We start from the raw sequence: 22,173 nt of genomic DNA, 5'->3' as shown, positions 1-22,173 counted from the left end.
TCAGAAGCTATAGATGGGGTCTTGAGATTCATATTCTTGAATCCAAGTTTTTTTCTGGTGAAGTTGGGTGATTTTATGCAAGCCCTGAGCGAAATCTATTTTCCTATACCCGTGGAACGAATCACTGGATAAATTTGAAAAAGCACTCAGCTACCACAAATCATTTCCTTTATAGGTCAGAGGTTTTCATCTTTAGACAATGCACGGAGTGAGGAAATTGGTAAATTACAAAGGTGTTATTTAGTGGTAGAGGTGCTGGAGTTAGAACATTTGATCTACACTTAAAATTGAAAACAGTGTTTCTTAATATGTACGCGTTCTAAGCATTAACAGATTTGAAGGCATACTGGAAGAGACTGAGAGTCTCAGAACAGCGTAACAAATAAGTGATGATTACAGTCTGGCTGCTACCACGGTATAGTCACACCTCGTAGCATGTAGGACATTCTTCCTCACTCCCACAGTGCTCACCAGTGTCAGTGTTGCCCATCTTGGTGGACCTATGGATTGCCCTGAACTCCTTCTCTGATACACCGACAAGGCAAAATTCTTGTGGTTTATAGTGAACAAACGGCCTTTATTTGGATCCAGATGAATTCTGTTCCTTACCTCTTATTCACAACACATTGTCCTCTACCCTGTAACATTTCAATGTAATTATGGCAACACACCCACACAAGGGTACGCCATGAGTAGTTGAGTAGTTGCCACTGACTGTGGACCACTGTGAGTTCTAGAAAGTGTTGAACATACAAAGATGAACACTGAATAGCTTGGGAATAGCACAAGGCTACTTTATTTATGGAGGGCACCGTGGGTTGAATTGTGTTTCCCAAAAAGATATGTTGAAGTCCTAACTCTCTTTACTGTGAATGTGAATTTATTTGGAAATAAGGCTTTTGCTTATGTAATCAAATTAAGTTGAGGTCATCCGAGATAATGGTGGGTCCTAATACGCTGCTGTCATAAGAAGAGGCAAATTTGTGCCCAGAGATACATAGGGAGAATGCCACGTGATGACAGAGGCACAGATTGGAGTGAATCAGCTGTAAGCCAAGGAATGCCAAGGATTGTTGGCAAGCACCACCAGCCAGTAGAAGGGCATGGAACGTATTCTCCCTCAGAATCCTCCCTCCCTCCAGAAGGAACCAGCCCTGCCAACACCTTGATTTCAGAATCCAAGCCTCCAGAGCTGTGAGAGAAAAAAATTCTGTTGTTTTAAGCTCCCCAGTTTATGGTGCTTTGTTATGGTGGCCCCACAGGAAACCAGCCCTGAGGGTAATGTCGAAATCAGTCATTTCCTCCACCACCGTTTTTATGTTACAGTTACACCTTGTTTAGTGGAGACCCTTGAGATGCCTACTGGTGGGAAAATGACTTTGATGCAATATTCCTTCCACTTGGAGTAGAGAGAAATTCTCTCTCTCTCCCTGGCCCAACTGTCTCCCTCTCCCCACATCTTGAAAATTCCCTCATTGGTAAAAGTGTCACCATGATACCCATACTTTCCTAAAAAATATTTGTTGACAGGGGCCTGTGTTCTTCTCTTTCCTTTTTAGATGCTGAGATTTTTAGTGAGCCCTTTCTGGTCAATACTGCAGAGTTTCTGTTAGATAGCACTTGTAGTCTTTTCAAAGACCTGCAAGACTGAAAAGATTCCAGCTTGTTGAACGGGGAGTAATTGGTGCCACACATCCTCTTCCTTCTTACAAATGTCGCCACTTCCCTTATGTGCAGGAACAGGAAACGGAAGAGGTGCAGGGGGCGTGGCAGTGCAGGGCAGAGCCCCTGAGGAGAGGAACTGGCATTTTGTGCATTACTCCCATCTGCTGGTTGGCCACAAGCCCTCTGTGGAGTCCAAGGGACCTGTGAAACCACCCGAGCAGTCCCAAGGCTGCCTTCCATATTTGGAAGGGAAGAGGTTGAGGTAAATGCAACCCAATTAAGCATGTGATACTTTAATCAAATAAGGATTAAGGGCAAGCAAAGATGAAAATAGTACCTTTACTGATTTCTGGGAGATAATTAAATCAGACTTACTGCTCAGGGAGAGAAAGGATATGATAAGTTTATAAAAGAGAAGACCTTAAGTTCTGCAACATTAAGTTAATGCTCTGCATCAACAAAGTGAAGAAATCCCCTCCTGGCGGGGTGATACGGGCTCACCAGGACAGTTAGTAGTTATTAGAAAAGATAGCAAAGAGTGAACAATAAAATATCCATAGCTATTTGAGCATAATAAACTCCTATTGAATAGTTGGATGAGATGATCTTTTAATTGGCTGCACAAAATACAAAATTTTCCAACACAGAAAGGCAGCTCACATTTTTGCTGTTAGGAATTCTCAATGAACATCCCGGCTGCCAATTTTAATTGATATTCCATTGAAGGTACTAATAAAATTTCAGAACATACCACTAGTTATATGTACATATAGTATCTGAAACACACAAACACATACACACAATGTCTGAAAAAGATGTTTTCTCAGTTCTTACTTTCCTGGAGAGAGCTCATGTCAACCTTCCTGCCTGAAAATGCAACTTCCTTTATCCTGTTTAGTCATTGATCAACAAAATGCATCTACAAATATATACTAATCACCAAGAATGTAAATAATATATTTAATGTGTATTCTTTCTTAGTGTTTATTTCAAAAGTAACAGTCATGATCAGGGTCCTTGGGTTGCAGGCAACAGAAGATGACGTTGGGCAATTGAAGAAGGGAATCTCCTGGAAATTTACCAAGAACTCAGCAAATCACTTGGAAAGCTAAGAATCAGACTTGGTAATAGTCATTACTTAAGGCTGCTCTGGGGGCTGGGAGTGTTTTCAGACCAGGAATGATCATGTTTGGGCACCACAGGTGGGAAGTGTGGAATTCCAACAGCTTCTTCCATCCCAGTATCTCTCACATAAGTTGCAGATCCTGGGAGACAGCAGCTGATTCCCCAGGCTTCTGGCTTTTCCAAGGAAGTGTGGAGAAAGCTCGTTAATTTGACATTCTTAGTAGGATGCAGGCACTGGATTTACTCTTCCACCAAAGCAATAAAATGGGAAAGAAGTAATGCACCAAAAGAAGATTTGTGTCCTATAGGAAGGAAAAGTGAATATTGAGCTGTCAAAAATATTAAACACACATGGGGCGTCTGGGTGGCTCAGCGGGTTAAAGCCGCTGCCTTCGGCTCAGGTCATGATCCCAGAGTTCTGGGATCGAGCCCCACATCGGGCTCTCTGCTCAGCGGGGAGCCTGCTTCCTGCTCTCTCTCTCTCTCTGCCTGCCTCTCCGCCTGCTTGTGATTTCTGTCAAGTTAATAAATAAAAATCTTAAAAAAAAAATTAAACACACATACACATAAATCTCTACTGCAATAGTTTATATTTATGTCTTTGCATTTGATTTAAGTCATTGTGCATGCATACTCAAATGCATATCATATTACATGGACCTATGCTACTTTTAAATAGTATCTTGAAATGATAGTGCCTAGCCAACACTTCACTATCAAAGTTTTACAGATCTGATGTAGATTTTGAAGGCCATGAAACACTTAAAAAAAGATTTATTTATTTGAGAGAGAGCGAGTGAGCAAGTGAGCATGGTAGGGAGGGACAGAGGGAGAAGAGAGAGAAGCTCAAGCAGACCCCATGCTAAGCACAGAACCCAACTTGGGGCTGGATCTCACGACAGTGAAGTGAGATCATGACCTGAGCCAAAAACAAGAGTGGGATGCTTAACCCACTGAGCCACTCAGGTGCCCTTTTGAAACACCTTTTTGATGATTCTTTTCTGGAAATAATTTCCCCTGATCTGAATGATTTCTTTTTTAGGGGCTATCAGAGAAGAAATGAGGGTGATGTGTTGAATCAAAAGCACATCTCTTGATTTATGGGGTGCCTCAGTAGTGACTTGGAGATGAACAGCTCATTAATTTGATACTTGTTGAGAAGGTGTATGGAAATGCATAGAGAGAGGGGCGTTGAAATGACAGAAGGACCACTGGCCTTTTGACATACTCAGGAAGAGGATCACAAGTCTAGAATAGTCTGGTTTGTGATGCAAAACAGGTAGTTGGAAAGGAAGAAGGGAATGAACATGTAATCCAATCTAGGTCATTTTTGAGACTTGTGAAGCTAAACTAAAAATTTATCAGATTTTATACTTGACAAGTATATCTTTCATCTTGACTTTGTTTCTAGAGTTAGTTGTTATATAGCTATATTTATGGATAAATATCTTGACCAAATTCAGTATAGATACAAATTTTATTTAATTAAAAAGTGGGGCAATCACATTCATCTACAAATACAATTGATTGTATTATTTATACAAGTATAAAAAGCCTAACTTTATAAAGAGACTCATGACCCCAAGATCAAAAGGTGAATGCTGTAATGACTGAACCAGCCAGCTGCCCCAGAATTACATTCATTTTTTTTCTTCTTTTTTTTTAATTTTTAATTTTTTATAAACATGTATTTTTATCCCCAGGGGTATAGGTCTGTGAATCGCCAGGTTTAACACTTCACAGCACTCACCAAAGCACATACCCTCCCCAATGTCCATAACCCCACCCCCCTTCTCCCAACACTCCTTCCCCCAGCAACCCTCACTTTGTTTTGTGAGATTGAGTCACTTATGGTTTGTCTCCCTCCAAATCCCATCTTGGTTTCATTGATTCTTCTCCTACCCACTTAAGCCCCCATGTTGCATCACCACTTCCTCATATCAGGGAGATCATATGATAGTTGTCTTTCTCCGCTTGACTTATTTCGCTAAGCATGATATGCTCTAGTTCCATCCATGTTGTCGCAAATGGCAAGACTTCATTTCTTTTGATGGCTGCATAGTATTCCATTGTGTATATATACCACTTCTTCTTTATCCATTCATCTGTTGATGGACATCTAGGTTCTTTCCATAGTTTGGCTATTGTGGACATTGCTGCTATAAACATTCGGGTGCACGTGCCCCTTCGGATCACTACGTTTGTATCTTAGGGTAAATACCCAGTAGTGCTATTGCTGGGTTATAGTAGTGCAAATGCTGGGTCACTTCTATTTTCAACATTTTGAGGAACCTCCATGCTGTTTTCCAGAGTGGTTGTACCAGCTTGCATTCCCACCAACAGTGTAGGAGGGTTCCCCTTTCTCTGTATCCTCGCCAGCATCTGTCATTTCCTGACTTGTTGATTTTAGCCATTCTGACTGGTGTGAGGTGATATCTCATTGTGGTTTTGATTTGTATTTCCCTGATGCCGAGTGATAGGGAGCACTTTTTCATGTGTCTTTTGGCCATCTGGATGTCTTCTTTGCAGAAATGTCTGTTTATGTCCTCTGCCCATTTCTTGATTGGATTATTTGTTCTTTGGGTGTTGAGTTTGCTAAGTTCTTTATAGATTTTAGATACTAGTCCTTTATCTGGTATGTCATTTGCAAATATCTTCTCCCATTCTGTCAGTTGTCTTTTGATTTTGTTAACTGTTTCCTTTGCTGTGCAAAAGCTTTTGATCTTGATCAAATCCCATTAGTTCATTTTTGCCCTTGCTTCCCTTGCCTTTGGCGATATTCCTAGGAAGATGTTGCTGCGGCTGAGGTCGAAGAGGTTGCTGCCTGTGTTCTTCTCAAGGATTTTGATGGATTCCTTTCTCACATTGAGAAAGGATTCCTTTCTCACATTGTTTGTTTGTAGATTTTTAATGACTGTTTCAATCTCCTTACTGGTTATGGGTCTGTTCAGGCTTTTTATTTCTTCCTGGTTCAGTTGTGGTAGTTTATATGTTTCTAGGAATGCATCCATTTCTTCCAGATTGTCAAATTTGTTGGCGTAGAGTTGCTCATAGTATGTTCTTATAATAGTTTGTATTTCTTTGGTGTTAGTTGTGATCTCTCCTCTTTCATTCATGATTTTATTTATTTGGGTCCTTTCTCTTTTCTTTTTGATAAGTCTGGCCAGGGGCTTATCAATTTTATTAATTCTTTCAAAGAACCAGCTCCTAGTTTCGTTGATTTGTTCTATTGTTTTTTTGGTTTCTATTTCATTGATTTCCACTCTGATCTTTATGATTTCTCTTCTCCTGCTGGGCTTAGGGTTTCTTTCTTGTTTTTTTCTCCAGCTCCTTTAGGGGTAGGGTTAGGTTGTGTACCTGAGACCTTTCTTGTTTCTTGAGAAAGGCTTGTACTGCTATATATTTTCCTCTCAGGATTGCCTTTATTGTGTCCCACCGATTTTGAACCGTTGTATTTTCATTATCATTTGTTTCCATGATTTTTTTCAATTCTTCTTTAATTTCCCGGTTGACCCATTCATTCTTTAGAAGGATGCTGTTTATTCTCCATGTATTTGGGGTTCTTTCCAAACTTCCTCTTGTGGTTGAGTTCTAGCTTCAGAGCATTGTGGTCTGAAAATATGCAGGGAATAATCCCAATCTTTTGATACCGGCTGAGTCCTGATTTAGGACCCAGGATGTGATCTATTCTGGAGAATGTTCCATGTGCACTAGAGAAGAATGTGTATTCTGTTGCTTTGGGATGAAATGTTCTGAATATATCTGTGATGTCCATCTGGTCCAGTGTGTCATTTAAGGCCTTTATTTCCTTGTTGATCTTTTGCTTGGATGATCTGTCCATTTCAGTGAGGGGAGTGTTAAAGTCCCCTACTATTATTGTATTATTGTTGATGTGTTTCTTTGATTTTGTTATTAATTGGTTTATATAGTTGGCTGCTCCCACATTGGGGGCATAGATATTTAAAATTGTTAGATCTTCTTGTTGGACAGACCCTTTGAGTATGATATAGTATCCTTCCTCATCTCTTATTATAGTCTTTGGCTTAAAATCTAATTGATCTGATATAAGGATTGCCACTCCTGCTTTCTTCTGATGTCCATTAGCATGGACATCATGCTCACTTTAAATCTGGAGGTGTCTTCGGCCTTAAAATGAGTTTCTTGGAGGCAACATATAGATGGGTTTTATTTTTTTATCCATTCTGATACCCTGTGTCTTTTGATTGGGGCATTTAGCCCATTCACATTCAGGGTAACTATTGAGAGATATGAATTTAGTGCCATTGTATTGCCTGTAAGGTAACTGTTACTGTATATTGTCTCTGTTCCTTTCTGATCTACCACTTGTAGGCTCTCTCTTTGCTTAGAGGACCCCTTTCAATATTTCCTGTAGAGCTGGTTTGGTGTTTGCAAATTCTTTCATTTTTTGTTTGTCCTGGAAGCTTTTAATCTCTCCTTCTATTTTCAATGATATCCTAGCTGGATATAGTATTCTTGGCTGCATGTTTTTCCCGTTTAGTGCTCTGAAAATATCATGCCAGCTCTTTCTGGCCTGCCAGGTCTCTGTGGATAAGTCAGCTGCCAATCTAATATTTTTACCATTGTATGTTACAGACTTCTTTTCCTGGGCTGCTTTCAGGATTTTCTCTTTGTCACTGAGACTGTAAATTTTACTATTAGGTGACGGGGTGTGGGCCTATTCTTATTGATTTTGAGGAGCATTCTCTGAACCTCCTGAATTTTGATGCTCATTCCCTTTGCCATATTGGGGAAATTTTCCCTAATAATTCTCTCCAGTATACCTTCTGCTCCCCTCTCTCTGTCTTCTTCTTCTGGAATCCCAATTATTCTAATGTTGTTTCGTCTTATGGTGTCACTTATCTCTCAAATTCTCCTCTCGTGGTCCAGTAGCTGTTTGTCCCTCTTTTGCTCAGCTTCTTTATTCTCTGTCATTTGGTCTTCTATATCACTAATTCTTTCTTCTGCCTCATTTATCCTAGCAGTGAGAGCCTCCATTTTTGATTGCATCTCATTAATAGCTTTTTTTATTTCAACTTGGTTAGATTTTAGTTCTTTTATTTCTCCAGAAAGGGCTTTTATATCTCCGGAGAGGGTTTCTCTAATATCTTCCATGCCTTTTTCGAGCCCGGCTAGAACCTTGAGAATTGTCATTCTGAACTCTAGATCTGACATATTACCAATGTCTGTATTGGTTAGGTCCCTAGCCTTCAGTACTGCCTCTTGTTCTTTTTTTTTGTGGTGAATTTTTCTGCCTTGTCATTTCGTCCAGATAAGAGTATATGAAGGAGCAAGTAAAATACTAAAAGGGTGGCAACAACCCCAGGAAAATATGCTTTAACCAAATCAGAAGAGATCCCAAATCATGAGGGTGGAGAAAGGGGATAAAAAGAGGTTCAAAAAGAAAGAAAGAAAAAAAAAAAGAAAAAAAATAAAAGAAAAGAATTAAAAACAAGAAAACAAATAAAGAAAAATATAAAAAAGAAAACATATTAGATAAACTAGTTAAAAAACATTAAAAAAGAAAAGGGTAAAAGTTAAAAAAAATTTTAGCAGAACAAGAAAAAAAATGAAAAAGAAAAAAATTAAATTAACTGCAAGACTAAAAAAATCACAGGGAAAAAGCCATGAGTTCCGTGCTTTGCTTTCTCCTCCTCTGGAATTCTGCTGCTCTCCTTGGTATGAAACCGCACTCCTTGGTAGGTGAACTTGGTCGTGGCTGGATTTCTTGTTGATCTTCTGGGGGAGGGGCCTGGTGTCGTGATTCTCAAGTGTCTGCCCCAGCCTGAATTGCACCGTCCTTACCAGGGGCCGCGCTGAATAATGCACCCTGGTTTACTTTCAGGAGCTTTTGTTCCCTGAGCACTTTCCGTAGAGTTCCGGAGGACGGGAATACAAATGGCGGCCTCCTGGTCTCCGGCCCGGAGGAGCCAAGAGCCTGGGGCCCCACTCCTCAGTGCGCCCTCAGAGAAGAGCGCCCAGTTACTCCCGTCTGCCTGACCTCCGGCCACGCTCCGAGCTCACCGAGCCTGCGACCGGTTCAAGGTAACACCGAGCTGTGATCTTACTGTCAGCTCTGTCTCTGTAGCCGATTTTCCCATTCCAATACCCCGTAAGCTCTGCGACACTCAGACACCCCCGATCCTTCTGTGACCCTGCGGGACCTGAGGCCACACTGACCCCGTGTGGGCTTCACCCCAGTTTAGCCTCTGGAGTGATGTCCCTCAGCGGAACAGACTTTTAAAAGTCCTGATTTTGTGCTCCGTTGCTCCGCCGCTTGCTGGGAGCCGGCCCCTCCCCCCGGGGTCTATCTTCCTGTCGCTTTGGATTCACCTCTCCGCCAGTCCTACCTTTCAGAAAGTGGTTGTTTTTCTGTTTCTAGGATTGCTGTTCTTCTTCTCTTCGATCTGCCGATGGATTTGCAGGTGTTTGCAATCTTTAGATAAGCTATCTAGCTGATCTCCTGCTAGCTGAAATAGTCTCAGCCTGCTACTTCTCTGCCATCTTGACTCCTCCCCACATTATTTTTTTAAATTAACATATAATCTATTACTTACTTCAGGGGTACAGGTCTGTGATTCATCAGTCTGACACAGTTTACAGTGCTCACCATAGCACATACCCTCCCCAGGGGCCATCACCCAGCCGCCCCATTCCTCCATCCCCCTCCATGCCAGCAACCCTCAGTTTGTTTTCTGAGATTAAGAGTCTCTTATGATTTGATTCCTGAGTTTTTGTTAGTGGCTTGACCTGTAATTACTGATACACATTCTTGGCAAATAGTGCTTTTAGTAAAGTTAAGCATTATGCATTTGGGTTGACCAAGAGAAATGTTCTTTTTGTTCTATGTAATTTCCTTTTAAATCCAATCAAGCAATGGCTTCATTTTTTTTTCATAATTCTGCTGTGGTGGTGTTCAGCTGAGTTTTCTTTTGTATTCCTTAGTTCTCCAGCAATAGGTGATATTTTATTTCCTCTGAGGCTGACTGGGGATGTAGCATCCCAGGAGGGTCGGCCCTGTAGACTGGCTTTGCCTTTCCTGATATGGGGCTCTGTAAGCTTGTCAACTTTGTTAAACTAGAGCCAGAAGTAGATGGTGATGTAATGGGTCTCTAAGATGAAAAGTCAACAGATTCAACATTACTATAATTTGCTTACTGCAAGAATCTTTAGCCATGGCATTAGCGTATTTTGGGTAGTCTGGAAAGCAGCAAGGCACATATAAAAATGTGAGATTCTTAAACGAAATCTTAAGCAAGGGGCCTTAATGTGGAAATAATAGTTCCCTGGGACCTGGAGGAGGTCTGATGGAGAACCTTCTGGGTCAGAAGAAGAGCTAGATCTTGGAAGAGTGCTTGTATTAGGAGAAGAGAGGCTAGAATGTTACAACTTGGGGGGAGGTGGGCCGGGCTTCTTTCTCCGAGTCTCCTCCTATCATCCTACTCCCTCTGTGCTCCTTCCCACTCCTCCCAAATCCTTTAGAAACCTTTGTCTATGGGGGTGGTTGCTATAACTGGGTTTAAAGGCTTTTCTCTATTATTCTTACAAGATTTCCCTGGAGTAGGGTAATATTATCACCATTTTGTAGATGAAGGAACATATGTCATTAGCCTACAATTATAAAGCAAATGGCAAAGTAGAGTTTGTTCTGTGCTTAGTTACCCCCCCCCCCAAAAAAAAAACGTTCATGATGTTCACATGCTTAATAGTGGAGTAAGTGGTATGAAGGTTCAGAAATACCTGGAAATATTTCAGAAGGAAAACTGCATCCCCACCCCAAGGATCCCCCCCCCCCCACTACAAACATCTCAGAGGGAAGCTTCCCAATTCTCTCAGAAAGTGAGAAAGAAAAAAAATGGTCTCCCCCTCTCCCCGGAGCATTTTTTAAAAAATGGGTTTTCAGACCTTGCCTCAGAGATGGGAAAATTGGGTACTGTCTCGGGGCTGCCATGTTTTGGAGGGTCCTATATTCACAGTGAGGCTGGGTTTGGAGTCAGGCTTCCTCAGCAAGCAGCTGAAGGAGGGGTGGCCAGCAGCAGATGCCAAGGCAGCCCGGTGGTGTTCCTGTGTGACAAGCACCCTCGAGTCACTGAGGCCAAGATCAGCGTTGGTGGTAGGCCTGGTGACATATCCTTCAGGACATATGTTGTCAGCCTTCTTGGGATCCTTACTCCCCTCTGATTGTCTCTTTTGTCTGTATTACTAATCAAAACTTAGGGCAAGCAAAAGCAGAGATTAATTTTGTCGTATTAGGTCTCGGAGAGGAGGAAAGATGAGAAACACTTGTGCTGCTAAGCAGGGTCGGGCCTGGTTAGTACTTGGATGGGAGAAACACTTGTGCTATACCGACCTAGTGATTGATTTGTTTTCTACCTCAACTCCATTTGACACGTGAGCTTTGACGAGTCACAAGTGTCCACAGGGAACTCATCTGCAAAATGGAGCCCATCCTCCAGGTGTGGACAGGATGTTTTGAAGGATAGGTGAGTTAAGATGGGTGAAGCCGATATACACAGTAGAAGCTGGGTCTATATTGGGTACTTAACAATCCCGGGTCTTTCAGATGAAGTCTGAATTCTGCCATTTGGAGTTACACATTAGCGTTATCTGTGTAAATATCAACCTAGAAATGTGCAGACAGAGCACCTCAGTGTTTGGAACTCAGGTCTGTGGTGTTCGTCGATGGGTCCTTGCTCCAGTCTCTCCCAGCTGGTGGGATTGCCACAAAATGACGTAAAAGTGGTATCTCGGGTTTTCCGTTTGATAAATCATTCCTTACCCACCTAGGGCTTAATAAATTGGAAGTTTTACTGCTTAGAAAATAATCAGGTGTTAAGAGAAGCACCAAATGTACTATCATTTTCTGAAGGTTAATGGGCTTTTTCTATTTCCGTGTTTCCCTCCACAGCAATACCATCGAACATGAGGCTGCTTCTCCCGATGCAGCAGAGATTGAAATGTCACAGCAGCATGATCAATTAGATGATGGAGAATAGAGGCATTTGCTACCTGACCTTAATCCATCGGGCCAGAGGGACTGCATGGAGAAGACTGAATGTGGAGAGACTCCCAGGCAGAGGAAAGCGGCAGAGGAGAGTTCAAACGGGTGCCGAGCCGCTTAAATGTTGACTCATGACGAAAAGGATATCCTCAGGATAAAGGCTTATGATGACACGTATTGGTTCACTCATTCAGTTCTGAGTGAGGACAAAATAAACATAAGCACCTTTTAACAGCAGCAGAAAAAAAAATGGTAGAAAAAGAAGCAGGTAAGTTTTTGCAAAAAGTCTGGATTTTGGATCATGTAACCTGCTGAACTGAAGTGACAGGGAGAAAGACACCAATGACATGCAGCTGTCAGATGCTCTACGAAGAAGACAGTGGGAGATGTGACTAAGGCACCAGGAGAGCTGTCTTCTCTTCCTGTCCTGGGAAGGAGGGTTAGACACCTTGGGATGGGAATGACAGACAGGAGGGGTGTGACTTACTCGAAGGAATGGCTCCCCAGTATTTGGAACTTGACAACGGTCTCTGGAGCCACCCTGACCGGCTTCCCTGGGGCTGCTTCAGCGGATAAACACGGTGGTAGAGGGATTCTTGCGTTAAACTAGATGACTTCAATCACTCCCTAATATGCCTGCCCTGGAGCTTCATACCCTCCTTGGAGAGGTCTAAGATGGCCCTGCGGCTTGTTGAGGAGCAAAACTAAATGAACTTCGGAGCTGCTTAGGCTTTGATAGAATCAGTCCTTCTCGGCAGCATGTGTGCGCATCACCGTGGGCCTGGGAATGGTTGCGAGTCTATTTTGATTATGGACAGCTGGTGTTCGCTAAGGGCTTTATCGGATTAGTCATCCGCAGTAACAATGATATGAAGCCTTTCCCCTGGATGATTAGTCGAGATCTGTTATGTTTACTCTTTCAGTTTTATACTTATTTTTCTTTTCCGTTTAAGGACAACTCAATGTAAAAGGGTGTTGTGGTTGGGAATCTGTTTTCCCAAAAAAAGCCACTATTTTTTCCTAGGATCCATTTGGTTGTTTCTATTTGTGGAGTTCCATTGCGAGACAGCAGTTTATCATAGCTGTGGAAAACCAGCAGGAGGTTCAGAGGAAAGCCATGGAAACGATGAAGACCAGGAACATGAAATGCAAACATGTATCCTGGGGAGGTGAGGTTGAGGATAATGTTGACGCGTGTTTGCATGTCACTTTCCCTAGCACAGCGACTCAAGTACATATCTGTTGATTAACTTGTGTGGGGCTGTGCACGACTGTGGTCTTCTAGTTTACGAAGGCTAACGGGGACGATGTTTTCTGTTGAGATCTGTCTCTGAGCTTCAGGAGGAGCACGTAGTGGGCCCTCCACACTTCACAAATATTCATGGATTAAATGGAATTCAGTGTTAGTTTCAATACAGGCATCCTGCTGATAGTAAAGATCATTAAACTTTAAAATGTGTTCCCAAGGAACACTGTGGCATCTTCATTTGAGAACATCTTTTAAATTGGATAGTTAATTATCTGTTTAGAATAAAAGCAGAGAAATAGTTCTGAGTACTTCTTAAGGACTCATACAGTTCTTGATTTCACTTGTGTGCTTTGCTTGTGTGTAAGAAGAGTGCTAGTTCCGTAACTCGGGGTGAAATAACACACGCACAAAAGATGAGTAGGTAGACAGAGTCGTCTTATTTGAAATCATTATTTTTCTCTCATCAAAAAGTATGATTGTCCTAGTTCTGCACTATCAAATTTCCTCATAAAAAATAATCACATATATTCCTGAGAGTACCCAACATGTATTACAAACCTACTGTTGTCCCCAGGAGAAATCGATTCTGGAGAAGAGAGGTTAGAATAAAACTTGGACTTTTCTTGAAAAAGGAACTGCAGGGAGGACATATTGTTTCAGAACAGATAATGCCAATAAGACGTAATAGTGTCAAGCTGAAAGATGATTATAATTGTACCATTGGAGAAACTTTCTGTTCTTCTTTTTCAGGTGGATGGATACTATGGTAGACATTTCAGGGAAGACCACCTTTCCAGGATCCATGATCTCCCTCCTGCTACTATCTCCATTCTCAGCCAGGAGGTTTAGGTAATATTGACCCTCCCTCCAGGTACATACTTAGTTGGCTCTCATCGGGTTAGTCTAATTGGTATATCCCAGCCTCCCTGTCCTCGTAGTAAGAGTGTGTGACACAACAGGTCAATGAGTGTGTGAATTGCAGAAGAGAACTTCTCTTCCTCTGGATGGGGTAGGAAGGAGATGTGAGGGCTGACACTGCTGCAGCCATTAGCTACAAGGAGGGAGAGCCCAGATCCTGCCAGATGAAACTTACTAGCTCTTTGGTCTTTAGTTTCCTCATCTTTAAAATGAAGATGATAATATTACTTTCCTGTAGGTTTATTGTTGAAATTAAGTTGTTTAACTTGTATAAGATGCTTAGGGTAGTAAGAACCAATAAATGATACTTATTGGTAGATATGGTATATTTCCTCTATTTTAAGGAAAAAAAAAACCATCATTTCTCCTCCCTGAGCTCAATAATGTTTTGGACCTAAGCTGTTTGGCTAATTGTATTTAATCTCATAAATTATTTTCTTTTCTATTACCTCCATACTTCAGCGATCTCTGCAAAACCTTCATTGAATTTTAGACTTCCCAGAAAATTGGGTTTTCCAGTAATACATTATCCACATCAGCATTTAAATAATGAAAGGTCCAGGACTGATCTCTAATCAGAGAGCCATCTCTGGACTTCTTGTACCTCCGAAATGCCTGATTCTTCTTGAACTGTAGTTTTGGGAATAGTTTTGCAGAGAAGGAAGAGTTGAGAGAGGAAAGAAAATCAAGAAAGAAGAGCTGGGGTGCTGTTTACTAGCAGCTCCCACAGACTGGATGGGTTTTCACATGGTAACTGATCTGGGGCATCTGTTGAGCTCTCAAGTCTGAGCTAATAAGGTCTGCACGGGCAGGTCTGGGAAGCTGCACACACCCTCGGAGTCTTCTCTGCTGTTCTTGCTGTCCCAGTAGCATTTCTGCCTTTAAGATTCATGTTGATCTGCTTATTATTTCAAAAATAAGATTAGCAGAGTTAGAGAATAATGCTTGGAATCCATTCAGAAGAGATTAAGTAATGGATTTTTCTTTGGAAAGGAACTGTTCTATTTTAGTAAGAAATTTGTCCAGTTTTTGGTTAAATTTGACAAAACAAAGACATCTGATAGTTGTGGATATTTTTGTAGGGCTTTGGGAGGTACAGATAGGAACTAGGCAAAGATAGGCACATTTAAAACAAAAAGGGTCGGGGGTATCCGGGTGACTCTGTTGGGTGTCTGTCTTCAGCTCAGGTCATGATTTCAGGGTCCAGCCCCATGTCGGGCTCCTTGGTCAATGCTTCTCCCTCTACCTCCACCCTCCCCCTCCCACCAACTCATGCTTGTTTTCTCTAGCGCTCCGTGTCGCTCTCTCTCAAATAAATACATAAAATCTTAAAAACATAAAAAGGGTCGACAACATAGGTCACCTGTAGGCAGAGCTGTGGGCAGGGGGAAGACTTGGAGGGAAACTTCCATGTTTTTACTTTATATGTAGAGTACATCTGTATGGTTTGAATTTTATTTGACAGCAAATGTGTGACTTGCATAATTTTAAGAAATTAGCTAACATGTCAGTAATCTCGTCCAAGTTGAAGGGTTATATTTTCTATGACTAATTGTTCAGATTCAGATTATTGTAATCAAACCAGGGGTTTATACTTGAGTCACCTAAGGATTCAGGTGAATTCAGACTCTCTTAAACTTAAATGTTGGGTACACAGTAAACTCCTTATTTATGTTTAGGACAGTGCATAATTTATTGTTTCTTTTCCTTTTCCTTTTTTTTTATGATTTTTTTTTTTTTTATTTCGATTGAGAGAGACATAGCGAGAGAGGGAACAAAAGCAGGGGGAGTGGGAGAAGTGGGCTTCTCACTGAGCAGAGAGCCCGATGTGGGGCTTGAACCCAGGACCCTGGGATCATGACCTGAGCCAAAAGCAGACACTTAGCAACTGAGCCACCCCGGCGCCCCTCTTTTCTTTTCTTTTTTATTTTATTTACTTATTGACACAGAGAGAGAGAGATCACAAGTAGGCAGAGCAGCAGGCAGAGAGAGAGGGGGAAGCAGGGTCCCCGCCAAGCAGAGAGCCTGATGCGGGGCTCGATCGCAGGACCTGAAATCGTGACCTGAGCTGAAGACAGAGGCTTAACCCACTGAGCCACCCAGGTGCCCCTAATTTAATGTTTCTGAAAGCCCACCTCACTGATCTCTTCTCTAAGCTCCTTTACACACACCCCCGCCTCCCCCCCCCCCCCGCAATTTTTTATACTGTAGAGGTTTGGGCTGTATTTATATCCGTAATGACTATTTTGCCTGAGAGATTTGTTCTGAGATAAAACAACACATATTTATGGGTATTTATGACTCTTGGCTTTCACCATTTCCTGTTGAATGAAAATCATTTGCCTTGTGAACGGAACTTTGCAGTCACTGCACACTCATGGTGACTGGAACTTTCTGGTGCAGTTAGATCCAGCAGCTCATGAAAAGTAGAAGTTTCGGTGGGGAGATGGGCCCTTGGGTTGTCCAGCCCAACCTTTCAGTTCATATATGGGGAAAAGTTGGCCCAGGGTGCTCAGAGGAATTTCCAAGTTTCTTGCATTATTCTTAGGAGCAGGATGGGGACCAGCAGTCAGTTCCCCCCTCTCTTTCTGCTTCGTGATTCCTGACCTGTGGAGGGGCCACCCAGAAATCAGCTTGCTCACGTCATTTGTGTTCTGGATGTTAGAACCGGAGTTGAGTCATGTGGGTGGGACTTGGAGAATCTGAATGATAGGGAGTGGAGTTAGTGTAGCAGACTGTAGTATAAACAATGAAATGCAGGTTTAAACAGAGGAGTATTTTATATCTGTGTAGCAGTTTGAAGAGATTCTTTTCTTTCTACGTATAAAAATAATACATGCTCAATTGAGCAAATTTTTGAAAACCGAAAGAAGAAAATGAAGATTACTCTTAACTGCATGGTCAAGAAATGATCAAGATTAGTATTTTGGAATGACACACACATACATTCACGTACAATCCAATCAGATCATGTCGCATCCATAATTTTGTATCCTGGCTTTTTCACTTGCTATTATATGATGAGCCTTTTCCCATGTCACTCAGTGTTCCGCAAAGAACTCGGTTTTTAAATCCCTAACCAGCTAATATTCTTAGGTCGTTCTTTTTGGTTTTTATTGTTTTAAATGACGAGCCCTGAGGACTGGACGGAGTGGAATAAATCCTGCTACCAAATGGAAAGAAGGGCGCTAAGGCTTGGTTCTGCGGTCTGAGATTCAGTCTGGAACGTTCAGGGACAACGGCCGTGGAGAGCTGTCAGTCTTCTGCCAGCAACAACACAGGTCCTCAAGAGGCAGGTGACAGAAAGTCAATTCAAAGACACACACTAAAGACTGTAATAGATCCGCCCCCCCCACCCCATCAGCACAAATTGATAATGCAAAGCACTGTTCAGACCATAGACTGGTCCCTCAAGCTGCTGCAAGACAGAGCCCTCCTCTCCCAGGTGGACACAGATGTGCAAGCCACATTTCTGCATCAGACGCCGATTACCTAGCCTGTCCCCCCTTTGACACGTGGCTTTTCGATTGTCCCTGTTTATTACTGTTTTGCCAGAAGCAGGGCCATTAAAGGAAGAACAGGAAAAATTGCAAACTGTCCATCCTGTTCCTCGCTAATCGGTTCTGCATAAAGGGTGTGATGAAAAATGGGGTCAAGTATTCAAAGGGCTCGCCTTCTTCTACTTCATGAGTTCTGTGTTGCCATAGATAATTGAGAAATTTGCAGGGTTAGAAGCACCGACGTAACCTCAAAGGCGTAAGTCAAACTCAGCATCGCGGCCGGTTGATCCCTTGGGGCTAGGCAGCAGCTTTGCCTGGTAGAGAGGACCCCACTTCTGGAAAGGGCAGAGTGGATGGGGCTGAGACGCAGGTGACCCCCAGCCTCCCTCCGGTGCTCGGAGCGCAATGATGCCCTTCCTCCTCTCTTTCTGCCCTTTCTCACATGCCTCCGATGATGCTGCTCATTAGAGAAACTAATTATACCTCTGTTCCAATGAATTAAACAGAATTCAGGTAGGGAGCCTGGAACTTTGGGAGAGCAGAGAGTTTATGTAATGATTCCAGGAAATGTTCCTGAGTCTGATAAATACTCACAAGGTATTGAATGCAATAAAGATGCAGGGGTGTTTTGCTTTCTTTGTGTTTTCATTGTGAGTTGGGTTGATGATGAGTCTGCTGCCAGCAGGGATGGCTTCCTCCCATGCAGGAATGCCAGATTTGCAGCGCTTGGTGGAATGAGCTAGGAATGTGATTTCTTCCTTTCTCCAGCAATTTTCTGCCTGCCTGCATGAAATGCTAATGAACGTCTCACACATGACAGAGCAATGAGATATATCCTTCCTTTGCTATTTTTGGCAGGTTCTGACTTTATGAAGTTTAGGACTTAATGTAATGGTGACGAGACACTTAGAGCAGACCCTTCCCCCTCCTCCCCCAAACTTGTGTGTCGGCTGCTCCTCTCCCTGCGCGAGCAGATGTGTCGCATCTCTGATTTGAAATGGGCTCTGTATCACTGTGGTGCCCAGGCATCCCGTCTTCCTCCACCATGCCTTTGTGTCCAAGAACTGGGAAAAGTCTAGCTCCAGCCAAGAAAGACTTGAACTTTAATCTCAGACCAATTCAGGCATTGATCATTAGTTGTAAATGAGTAGCATTAAAGCCTGATTCTATTTAATTCATTATTTTAACTAGTCAGTGGTGGGATAGGGTGAAAAGAGGGAGTTGAACATGCTTATGGGCTGCAGGTTAAATGCGTACGTGAGTTGGTAATTATACCAGGAAATGAATGTGCTTGTGGGAGGGACTAAATAGAAATGACTTCTGTAATCAACTTTGGATTTAGGGACTTGGTTGACTGATGGAACCAGTGGGAGAGTGTAGTGTGGGGCATGGTGGCCTTTGCTGGTGGCATTGATGGGTGGTCCTCTGATACTCTTGCCACCTCTGCAGCAGGTCCATGTCAGCTTTGGGAAGTGACTGAAGGTGTATGAGGCCCTGGAATGGAAGCTTGTGAACTTCAGAGACAAATGGAGATGCTGCTTTGGGGGAGGTCTTCTGGTAGTGTTGAGGATGAAGAGCCCAAGCGTGGGAGGTTGGGTTCATCCCGCTTCTTGGTTGCAACCCAAGACTGCCTGTGGCAATGGGTCATGATTTATTCTGGCTGCAAAAGCATGAGAGAGAGAAACGAAGAAAGAAATGGATTTTGCAAATGCAGTAACACTTAGAAAGATCCGGGGCAGAGAGGAAGAGGGGTCTGGGAGTACATTCCCCAGCGTGAATCCAGCTCGTTCAGATTCGCCTGGTTCTGATGTTCAATTTGGCTTCCGTATATCCTTGTTTCCATACCATCTGCACCTTCTGCTCTACTCATTCATCTTCTGGGTGACCTCAGAAATTCTCATGTTTGGTATTAAAGTTGCTATCCAAAATCCCAAGGTTGCAGAAAATGCCAGTTAAATGGCCCTTTCTTTGATCACTCAGATGCCCAGAAGAAGTTCTCTTAGTTTCTGTCACATAGGAAAGAAGTGGGAAAATGTCACGAATGGTTAAATGAATTGGGGATATACTTGGTCTGTGATAGACCTGATCTCAGGATGGTCTTGGGTGGTGAGCTCAGAATAATTATTAAGTACCAAGAAAGAGGAGTTGGAAAGGTCCTTAGGTTTTCTGAAAGAGCTTCAATATTTGGAGAAAGAAAACCTAATAAACTAGCATTTGTGGCTGGAATACCAAGGCTGTGGAAGTTTTATTGAAGATTATGGAAGGGTGAAGAATGTGGATTGTGTTGACCTGCACTGGGCAAGCCAGCAACACCAGACAGGAGGTAGAGCTTGAAACTTATGAATCTATAGGATGTGCTTCCCACAGAAGAAGAAAGATATGAAATATAAATGGATTCAAAAAAGATTTAGATGGATAACAATAACAGCTATAAAGGAAGTTATTAGGATCAGGGGGATACATTCCCATCTCTGTTTTTAATATTTGAAGTATTATTTTGTAGCTAATTAAAAAAATGCATTCTTCTAGCAATTTAGAGAAGGAACAAGAAAATAGAGATTAATCTCATTTTACTTTTAACATTTTGATATATTTGCTTTCACTTTTCCACACTATTTTAAAATCATCTTATCTTGGCTGTGACTGAAATTTTGTTTGCTGCTTTTATATTTTTATTGAAGCCCAAAGTTTTCTCAAGTCTCCAGGGAATCTTTCTTTTAAATGTGATTTTAAGATGCCATTGACTTTAGGACACATTATTATTTTACATACTGATATGAAAGGACCATAATGTTTTTAATTAAGCTATGACACAAAGCCTTAATGATCACCTTCCATGAAAAATTTGTCAGTAGTACCAGCCTTTTAATGCTTTGACATTTTTTTCTAGTTCAGGGATTTGGCAATTCTTTTCCCTTTATTTGCATTATATGGCATGGAGAAGAAATACACACACACACACACACACACACACATACACACACACATGCATATGCATTTGCATATGACTTAGAAAACAAGATGCAACATCTCTTCGTCTACTTATGTCCCATAAAGTACTCACATGATTTATCGCTTTGGAACAAAATGTGAACTAGTGATCATTCCTCCTGTGACGAATATTTGCCTCACCAATACAAAATTTACCCACTGCTGTTCTATTTACATGCCTTTCTGTGTACACAAAACTTTTCTTTGCAGTGCTGAATCACAGTGTTACTTCGAATACATTTTAAGTAGCAGTGAAATCAACATGTGTAGTACCAACAATGTACATAATTCAACTGAGGAAATGACAAGATGAACATCTGTGACCATGTTCATGCCTGCCTGGCAATGACAGCTACTTCTTGTCTACTGCGTGTCTGACGGGGATAATAAAATGCTGGCTGACTACTTCTAAGACATATTTCAAGTTCAGAGAGGTTAAAATGTGGAAAAAGGTGAATCTTACCATCAATGGATGCACCTGAATTTTAATTAATCATTTTGTTATGCTGGGTCTTTTATTTATAAAAGTTATGTGCTTATTAAAAAAAACAAACTTTTTTCTCTCATAATACAAATGTTTCTTTGCATTTGTGACTATTTCTTTGGGATAGGTTCTGAAAAGTGGAATGATATTCTAGAGGAAGCCAGGAGTCTTGTTAAGGGAACACTGCAGCCTCCAGAGATGCCTGTTTAGGGAGGAACTGAGCCTTAAAATAAGAACCGACTTGTGAATAAATCACCTTGAAAATGGATTCTTTTGTCCCAGTCAGGTCTTCAGATGACTGTAGTGTCTTGCAAAGAAAAAAAAACACTGAGAGACTGCTTCTGGATTTCATGAAGGAGAAAAGTCTGTGTTAAATCCGGATTAACATCGTGTAATATTACATCCCTCTATCAAATTGCATTATCTTATATTAAACAGGGCCATTTAGAATAATGCACATTCCTTTTGATCTGGAATGTTTCCATTTTCCTTGAGTTGATTGTCTGATCTGTGTGGCTTTAGGTCTTTGCCTTGCAGATGCTTAATATGGATGGGATCCAAACGTATGTCAAATTGAATATTGCTAGATATTGAGAGTTCAAGACAAAACAGGAGGGTCAAATTCTGTGTGCTATGGGGGAAGATCACAGTAGCAATTTGACTGAATTAAATTCAAGAGTACTTACTGAGTGTTAACATAGCATGGGCTAACTAATATGAGTACAGTGGACACACACACACACACACACACACACACACAAAATGATCATCCTACCTTCGTGGAGCTTACAATCAAGAGGCACCATGACTCACTCCAAATTTCCTGAATTGTACCCTCATCTTCTGTACCAAAATGTAGGTATCAAGGTGTTTGAGGGGTGCTGAAGTTGGGAAAGAAGTATAAATGTTTCACTGGGAGGAGGAATTTTTCTCTTTCCTTTATAGAATTTCTTAGAATTCAGTAGTTGGCTCATTCTCTACCCTCAGTCCTGTGTGTGTGTTCTTTTGTGTGTCGGGCACTGTTGGTCAGAAACTGTATCCGCCCCTATGATGTCCAGCTGAACAACAGGTCACCGATATGATTTCCTAAAATTCTGAGTGTCCAACAGGACCTGCCTGCTTTAGGTTACCCCGGGACCTCAAAGGTCTGGATTTCCTCCCAGGAATGGAAATACTGTGTGTGTTGGTGGCTTGTTCCTCTGTGGCACCTGCATGTAATCCT

At 41.9% G+C, this 22,173-nt stretch overlaps 1 long non-coding RNA gene across 2 annotated transcripts in view; it reads left to right on the top strand.

The window, feature by feature from the left end:
• The window catches only part of LOC309849122, a 135,449-nt gene that overhangs the window by 6,002 nt on the left and 107,274 nt on the right, over positions 1 to 22,173 (top strand). Inside the window, exons 3-4 of one of the 2 annotated variants that reach the window (XR_014303503.1) lie at positions 11,717 to 12,978; positions 13,809 to 13,907. This is a non-coding gene — a long non-coding RNA (uncharacterized lncRNA). Of the gene's footprint in view, positions 1 to 11,716; positions 12,979 to 13,808; positions 15,308 to 22,173 lie in introns of those variants that run through there. The other variant, XR_014303504.1, reaches the window with a different exon arrangement.

Source organism: Mustela nivalis (genome assembly GCF_964662115.1).
Source record: "Mustela nivalis genome assembly, chromosome: 15".
Classification (NCBI taxonomy): domain Eukaryota; kingdom Metazoa; phylum Chordata; class Mammalia; order Carnivora; family Mustelidae; genus Mustela; species Mustela nivalis.
Note: the sequence above shows the minus strand (reverse complement) of the source record. Positions and strands in the feature narration are given on the sequence as shown.